The sequence below is a fragment of the Adiantum capillus-veneris genome, chromosome 19, assembly GCF_014529385.1.
Source record: "Adiantum capillus-veneris isolate H3 chromosome 19, ASM1452938v2, whole genome shotgun sequence".
Classification (NCBI taxonomy): domain Eukaryota; kingdom Viridiplantae; phylum Streptophyta; class Polypodiopsida; order Polypodiales; family Pteridaceae; genus Adiantum; species Adiantum capillus-veneris.
The window spans coordinates 73477451-73486698 of NC_140949.1; the positions used below are offsets into that span (position 1 = coordinate 73477451).

Below are 9248 nucleotides of genomic sequence, written 5' to 3' on the forward strand. Positions count from 1 at the left end.
GAAACATTTTCCGGATCAAATGTTAAAGATTCGCTATCATTGAGAATGTTTTTACTAGAGGCCGTGGTCATTCTGCTTGGTGGCATCCCTAGACCGTTCTCGGCTCTAGTTCTGTTTTCTATGCTGGGTGGCTCCCATATTAGCTGCTTTCAGGGTGGCTAGCTCCTTTCACCAACCGATGTAGTCTTCTGTTGGTTCGGTTGCATGCCATGGCTTGAGCATGATTAATATCTTTGCAGGACACTCTCAATTTGTGAATTCTGCTAAAAAAAAAGTTTCATTATTAAAAATACAACTCTATAGGTTGAATGCTATGTTGATAAGAGCCAACAATGCAATAAATCTGTAGAAAAATGTGGAAACTCTTTCAAATGCATAACTTTTAAATATGTGTGTGTGCGTACGCACATGCATGCACACATGCTAAATAATGACATTTATGCTAGTAGCTAGATTTTCTTAGTGTATGCTTGCAGAGGATGTCGTGTTGTATTAGAAGGTACGTAGTGGCAGAGAGACTTCGAAGAAATCATGGAGACATTAACTGATTTCAATTTCTTTGAAGCCAAGTAATACATGACTAGTACTTACAGAAATTTGTATAGAATCAACAAAGATTCCAACACACAAATGCATGTCTGGGGGAGTTGCATGGTAGTCACCTCTCTCTCTCTCTCTCTCTCTCTCTCTCTCTCTCTCTCTCTCTCCATGCATGCAACTGGCCATCTTCTCCTCTGGGATGCAACCAAGGGATGCAGGAAGTACTGCAAGAGCAAGAGTTGGAGGTGTTGGGAGACATGTATGTAAGCACTACAAGAGTAGCAAGTCAGTCTATAAATTTTTACTTTGTTTTTATTGAATCGAAAACCTAAAGGCAATGTGGGGTTTTTTTTCAGCGGCATGGGATTTCAAGTATCTCCTTGCCTTTTAAATAGTGATAATGGTAATACTTCAAGATAATTACTTATCAGTGAGAAGATCCTTGGAAATCTGATCAATATTCTAGTGAATTTCGATAGAGATGAGCGAATAATATGTAGGTATGAAACATCCAGTAGGAGATACATCCATTATTCCACCTCATATTATTTTTGAAAAATACAGTCTTGAATGGTTGAACTGAGACAACCACAAGAATAGCAACCACATCTATAAAGAAATTGCAAGAGAAATACAAAAACATATAGCTAAAGTCTAGTGCCATTGAGTCCTAGAACTAATACTTTTGATGAGTTTTTATTTTTCCTACTTGATTTTCTAGATTTGCTTTATTTTTGCCAAACTCACAATTGTGAGTGGATGTATTGAATTCTTCCAAACAAAATGTACAAAGCACCCCAAGTCGTTGTCGAGCCTTGAGGGATCCCATAGTACACCAATAAGCTACCCGACCCAACAAGAGGAGAACAACTACCCATGTTCTCGTTAGCACATTTCGGTCAGTACGGTGCTAATGGCCCTATTCCACTCGTTCGAGTGGCCGGACCAAAGAAGCAAGGTGGCTACCCATGGAGAGGCCGAATGTGCAAGAGTAGAGGATCTAGTGCAATCTTTCGATCAATATGCAAACAAAGTAACAAGAACATTGATACACATGAAGTAGAATATAGTGAAAGTGTCACAATGAGCTTTTGACATGTTACCATATAGCAATTAGCATTGAATCCCGTGTACTTCCTAGATTGAAATAGCAAGTAAGGAGCTTTTTTCTGTGTTGAACTAGCAAAGTCATAGTTTCCTATATGGGAAGTCGATAATTGCTGGATGGAACTAGCAACATCCAAGTATCTTTATATTTACTATATAGTGATTATGTGGAGTTGCTACATAGAGATATTAATTCCTTGGTCCAATACAATTACTATATAGCAACTATGTGGAGTTGCTAGTTTGAAGTAGTAAATTTTAAAAGTCCTATTTACAAATAAATTAGTAATCACTAAACTCATTGTAACTCTCATACCTTGTCAAACAAGGTCGTCTACAATAGACGAGGGCACTGCCTCCGATTAAAAATTGGAATTCCTAATTTAAAATGTTATTGAACTATGTGTGAGGAATCATATAGATATACTTTATGCTTGGCGGTTTACAGTAGCAAATGATACAAATTTGGAATCATATATATCCATAGAAGCAAGAGAAGTAAGGATTCTAGAGACAACAAGCAGGGAAGTATCCAGATTCTACAAACTAGTCTGACAGACACGAAGAGTAAGGAAGGAGGCATACTCCTTCCTATTTCATTTCCCATTCCCCAATCTATATATAGAGGTCGGTTTTCAAAAGATCAACTCCTTCATGGTATCTTTCCTAAAGAAGAGCAACCAGTGCGGTAGACATGGAGTGATCTCCCTATTTCATTTCCCATTCCCCAATTTATAGAGGTTGTTTTTCAGAAGATCAACTCCTTCATGGTATCTTTCCTAAAGAAGAGCAACCAGTGCGGTAGACAAGCAGTGATGTAGGTTGGCCAAACAACACTCTCAAAATGTAGCATAGTGCTGTTTGCCTTCCCTCTCTCAGTCTCCTAGTACCATCAATATTTTCTTTTCATCTTGTTTTCTTGACTTCTTTCTATTATAGTAGTTGTTGGAAAAAGGGTTATAATTTCTTCCACCATAGTGGTAATCATAATAGGGTAAGGTATGTAAGACAAGATTTGTTCCCTAGTAATAAATAGGAAGCAAGAAAATTAGAGAGAACACAAGGGTAAGCAAACCTTATCTAGCATGAATGCACATTTTGGATTTTTTAACAATGGGTGAAAGACTCCCCTCATAGTCCAAAAATACAAAGATATGCTTCCTATTTGCACTTTCATTCAATTCCTTAAAATTCTCTACTGCGGAAGGATGATTTGCGGCCTGTGGCGCAAAAGAATATGATGTAAATTATCATACATCCCTTTGGCTAGCTCTCTCTACCTCTCATTACTTGTATCTGTAGCACCCCTTGTTATGAAAACTCACAATTGTAGTGGAATCCTTCACCTGGCAAGATTTGTACCTCATCTAATGCATATAATTTAAGTGTCTCTGAGAGATTTCAAGATGTGCCTCTTTTGGAAGACATCTCAGCATAATCTTTGAGCCTTGCAAGATACATTGGTCTTGAATGGTAGAAATCTTGGACCTTTTGATTCATGATGGGAAGGAAGCTCAACACAAACCATTACTAGATCTTAATTCCTTTGCTCTTGATGCAAAGGGCACAAGAACTTGATGCGCTTGCAGGTCAGTGCCAGTGGCAATTGCGGCAGTTTGCATAGGATCTTGATGCAAAGCTTGGACAACATGAAAAGATTGTAAGTAATGGCCATTATAAGGCTCAGGTTGGCCCAGGGATGCCAAAAGTTTAGAGAAACACGTTGAAGTGTACGCCAGATTATATGGAATGCCAATGTACGCCAGATTATTCACCACCCCGTGCAAAGTTTCATGTGGATCAAGAACATCCTCGTCACACATAGGACCAAGATGTAGTTGATGAGAATGTGAATTGCCTGAGGAATCAATGATGCCATGTTGATTTATCGCCTTTGTCAAAAAAAGTTTACATTGCCTGACACCCAAATACATTCCCTAGAAAAGCCATTTGCAAAGACTCTATAGCAGCCTTCAAATGGTTACCGATAGCAGAAATATCAATGTGATCCTCTTGAAGTTTACAACTCAAGACATTGAGCTCTCCAAGGACATCTACAAAGAAGTGTAAAAGGAACTGTATTTTGTAGTTTGTGAGGTATGCATACACGTCCGTTTCTTCTGCCTTCAAGACAGTCAGTAAAGCTGGCATTAAGCGCACTACCCTTATCATAACTTGCCCTTTTGAGAGCCATCGAACATCGTGCATTTTTAATAACTTCAGTTTTCCATTACGACCAATATTGAAGTCCTTTACAACTTCTGCCAATGATAGATGTCGCTTTGCAGACCTGGAAGCCCATTCATACAACTTTCTAGCCACTTTGTCCACAAATTTGAATTCCTTGTATAGTTTGAATGCATCACCTGCAGCTAAAGACTCCCTATGTGCAACACAATGAAAACTCAAAAGATGTGGCACAACCTTCTTTAATCTCGAAACCACACCATTATTGGCACCTGTCATAACACTGGCACCATCAATTGCAATGCCTATCATTTTATGCAATGGCAGCTTCATTTTGACCAGGAATTCCATCAAGGTAGAATACAAGCTTCCATCTTCAGCATTTTTGACATGCAACAAATCCACAAATGACATACATATAGACCCATTTCCATTCTCCCGCATGTAAGAAAAATAAAGAATCATGTATTGTTGAGTGCTTACATCTGTACTCTCATCATTGCAGAGAATAAAAGGGACTAGCAACAATTTCCTCTTTTAGTCTCTCCCAATAGACCTGTTTGATGGCATTTGCAAACTCTTTTCCTGCACTTGTGCTCGTATAAGCAGAATATTCACTTGTAATTGGCATATTTGGTGTCCGCATAAAACGCTGGAAATTGCAAAGCTTTGAAAACGCATCAAAAGGCAAATTTCTACGAACCACAAACAAAAACGTTTTCATGACTGAGATGATTCTTTCTCTCTCCTCATCTGTTAACACTTCAATGTGTTTCTCTATGGGAATTGAGGTTTTTTTAGTGTGAGCATTCCATATTGCCTTCGCATCTGAATGCAGACCTGGCGGCACAAGTTCATCTAATGCAGACCTTTACAAGGTTGAAGATCCTTCTCCACTAAAATGAGTCTTTTTATGTGCAAAGATGAACCACCTACATTTGACTCTCTCTTTTCCATCATTATCAATTGTTGGAAAAGCCCAAGGATGAGGTATCCTCCAGCTTTCTATCCATCGTCGAATATACTTCTTTTTGCTTGAGCTACCTTCAGCCTCAGTGTTACCTAAAGCTATAGTAGCCGCCTCACCAGCCTCTTTGTCAAGAGAAAGTTGAGGATCATGCAAGCCAAGGACTTCTTGAATAGTCCTCTGCTTTTTATTTTTCTTCGGTCGTCCAAGAGGAGCCATCTATCAATAAATTCCAAAAACATAGTATAAACTATCTTTATAACTACAAAAGATATATTTCAAATATCAAAATAAAAACACTTGTGATACATTGATTGAAAAAAAAATACATCTTTGATAGCCAACATCTACTCAAAGAAGAAGTTACATCTTTAATAGTCAATATCTTATTACAAAGAGATTTCACTTTAACTCAATAAAAGGCTGACATCATTTCTACCAATGGCCGCAGACATTTGGTCCCATCCAATTGCATGTGGCTTAAGTCTGTATGCAATTCTTCAAATGACTTCCTGCTGTTGTCCTGTAGAAGATACCCAACTTTAATAATCTCTTGAATATGGTATGCTTCACTTGCTGAACGAGATGCTAACCAGTCGGTTCTGTTTTCCATAGAAAACTCTCTACAGAAGTTAACCATTTGATCGATAAGCCAGGCTAGTGCATATACATCAATCTCTCTGGTATACAAATGATCATTATGTGTGTCCTTCAATAGCTCTGGAGCAATCCAAGGTTTAGGCTTATGGGCTTTGCTTTGACAACAATTGAGTGATTGACGTCTCTCTGATTCAGGCCTTATGGCTAATCCTCAATCAATGATACCAATTCGAGGATCTGAATCCCTTGTAAAATCCAACATAACATTGAAAGGATACAGATCACAATGAACAACACCTACTTGATGGGTATAGGCCATTGTGTGTATTAAAGCAACTACAATATTTGGAAGATTGTTCGCAAAAGCCATGACTCGAGTTAGTTCTCCTTGATTCAGCTTAGCTAATTTGCCTTTACTTGAACCTGCACCATCTTTCTCTTTCTTTCTGATAATTTTCCTGAAAAGACCTTTCTCAGAAGATAGACTGTGCATCATTTTTCCAATGCTTCCTCCATTGAAGTATGGAAAAATGGCTACCAAAGGCTCATAGCACGTATGTGAAATACTACTCACAATCCCCCTATGTCGAAGATCAAAGCTGACCTCATCTTTGAAGGACTTTAGTTTCTGTCCTGGCATTCCTCGATACTGCTTTGCTGCATAAGTATTTTCACTTGGAAGATACAAAATACAATTAATTCTTACTTGGAAGCATGTACCAAAGGAGCCGACACCCAAGTTCTGTAAATAGTTGATGACATCATGTGGTATTCCAAGAGTCATGGTACACTCCGAGTTCCTCATAGATCTTTGCAAAGGATTCCCAGTCGGATGCCCATGGCAATCTTTCTTTAACTCTAGCTTATCTTGGGCATGGTTGACTTGCTCCCTTCGCAGCTTTTTAGATAGCACAAATTGTGTATCTATATCTTTGGCACGCTTACTCTTCTCTCTTTCAGCACGCCAAGCCATGTCCCAAGCCTTGAGCTTTATCAGTTGAACACCTTCGGGAAGAGCTTCATATAAATCACAAGCGCACTTTTCCATATTACCAATGATGCTATAAGCAGACAAGTGAGCTTTGTCTTTACTTATAACAAAGGTTTCCTTGGAGACCGCGCTTACAATTGCTTTTTCAAGCATTTTTGCTATTAGCGTCTCGTTCTGCACAATACTCTGCACCTGCTTCTCCGATAAGTCACTTATCGTCTTGTAGAGAGTTGACCTTAGAGATTGAAGAAATGCTTTCTTCTTACCTTCTGCCATAGTGACTATATAGATGTCCTATAAAGAAAGAGAGAAGAGAATTCAACCTACATATCTGTAGATGTTTTCGAGTGTACCTAAAACGATCACATTCCAACATCTACCTTGATCTAATGTGACACAATGATATACCATAAATCACTTTGAATGGTAAAAGAACTGAAAGACAAAATTTGATAGCTCAAGATGGCACACCCGATCAAGCAATATGACCATGTACCTAAAACGATCACATTCCAACATCTACCTTGATCTAATGTGACACAATGATATACCATAAATCACTTTGAATGGTAGAAGAACTAAAAGACAAAATTTAATAGCTCAAGATGGCACACCCGATCAAGCTATATGACCATGTACCTAAAATGATCACATTTTAACATCTACCTTGATCTAATGTGACACAATGATATACCATAAATCACTTTGAATGGTAGAAGAACTAAAAGGTAAAATTTGATAGCTCAAGATGACACACCCGATCAAGCCATATGACCATGTGACAAATTGAGACTATATTTGTAATTATATACGAAATAAAGACATTATGTATGTGTAACACACATTTCCAAGGTGTCTGCTATCCTTCTTAATGTAAGAAGAGACATAATCTATGTTTTCGTAAGAAACTAAAGTTCAAGATAACACACCCAGTCAAGCCACATGACCATGTGGAAAATTGAGACTATAGAATTTACAAATGCATAGAAAAGAAATTAAGAATAGTAAAAAAAGTCACAAATTATCATTTGGTAAGAATGGATAGCTCAAGATAACACACCTAGTCAAACCATAGGACCATGTGGCAACTTGAGACTATTCTAATTTCTTCTACATAAGTCTATTTCAATTTTGGATTGTCTCAATACCTATATACACGTTTACGATTGATAATTGATAGTAAAAGCTTAAAGAAAGCTCTAGAAGAAGAAACGCTTTAGAGTTTCTTTCATTTCGGTCTGCAAACAAACAGGTCGCTTATGCTACTTCAAAAGAACTTGAAAAAAAAAATCTTTAAGTCTTTGAAAAAGACATCACACACCTACGGCCTCACACACCCGGCTTGAGACTTAATGTGCATTCTTTATTGAGTTAGTACCACACTATCACTACAAATTGTGAGTATGAAAAAATAAGATTGAAGCTTAGAAAAAAGTTTAAGATTAATGCATTAAAAACACTTTAAGCGTGGGATACATGTTTTAATGTTTGAATCGAAACTTGCCTTGAAAAAAAACGACATAATATAGCAAGATTTAGATTAATCGGCCAACAGATGCTTCAAGTTTATTGTTTGCCCCTATTCTCTTTGATTAAGAATTAAAAAATGATTTTGGCAATCCCGAATCCCGATTCTCTGCAGGCATTGTGCAAAGTGCAAGCCAACTTTCAAGACAAGTTTTTTTTATAAAAAAAAGGCTGCAGCAATGTGCATTGTGCAAAGTGCAAGCCAACTTTCAAGACAAGTGAAAAAAAAAAAACTAAATGCTGAATGCTAAAGCAGCAAGCTTACGTTCTGTCAAGCTTAGTCTTGAGATTCGAATCGAGATGGAATCTTGGCAGCCTCGTGAGTCGCAGTGCGTAGGTCTGCAGGCAGTCGCAGGCTGCACTGTGCAGCTCTCGGCAGGTCGGAGAGTCGGAGACGTAGGTCTGCAGGCAGTCGCAGACTGCACTGTGCAGCTCTCGGCAGGTCGGAGAGTTCGGGACGGAAGCGGCAGCAGAATGACGCAGGCAGCAAAGCAGGTTGAAACTTGACGCAGGCGGCAGCAGGGCGCTGCAGGGCAGGCCGCAGTCTGTATAGCGTGCAGAAGCTCGGCTGCTGAAGGCTGGGACGACGACAGGGGGCGCACACGAAGCTTGCTTGTAGTGCTGCCTGACTCTCGTGACTCGTGAGCAATGGAGTAATCACTGCTCAGTAGATAACGAAAGGGCACAAAAGGGCAGCGTGACGAGTCCCGTTAATTTTAGGGATTTGTGCCTTGTACACGCGTTCACACCATGGTCACACTTTAAAATAAGTTCAAAGGTCGCGACTCACAACTCATTGCTCACTAGCAAGTTGAAGGCAATTGCTGAGTGCTCACAATATCATCAAACTCCAAACCATCACTAAACTTACTGTAAAAGAACTCGTAAAATTTGAAATCGGTTTTTGAAGGGCAATGGGATGACCGGCCCTTCTAATGACGGATCAGAGTAATTTTCTTCTTTCGTAATTGAAGGGCAACTTCAATTTGATCCCTTCAAATGCAAGGTTCCTACGCAGGGTTAAGAGCCATTTGAAGGGTAGAAGGGCGTCAAAAACTATCGCTGATCCAAAGATCAACAATGCTACTTTACATAAAAAATACATGAAATTACAAACAAAACTAATATCAAAACAATTTCGTATTCTTTGGAAGATAAGTTCTTGCTTTTACATAGTTACTTGGTGAGCCAAAGGTTCTTTTCGCTCTATCTAATCGCACAAACCACCATGTGGTTGCTTCTCATTTGTAGCTTTTCACGCTAGCAAAAAGCTAAGTAACAAGTTTAAAAAATGCCGCAAGTACAGAGCAATTCGCATGTTGATAGAGT

At 38.8% G+C, this 9248-nt stretch overlaps 1 pseudogene; it reads right to left on the reverse strand.

Moving 5' to 3' along the window:
• Positions 1-3161: 3161 nt before the first annotated feature.
• LOC147434242 (uncharacterized) lies at positions 3162-4558 on the reverse strand (annotated as a pseudogene).
• Positions 4559-9248: the final 4690 nt, after the last annotated feature.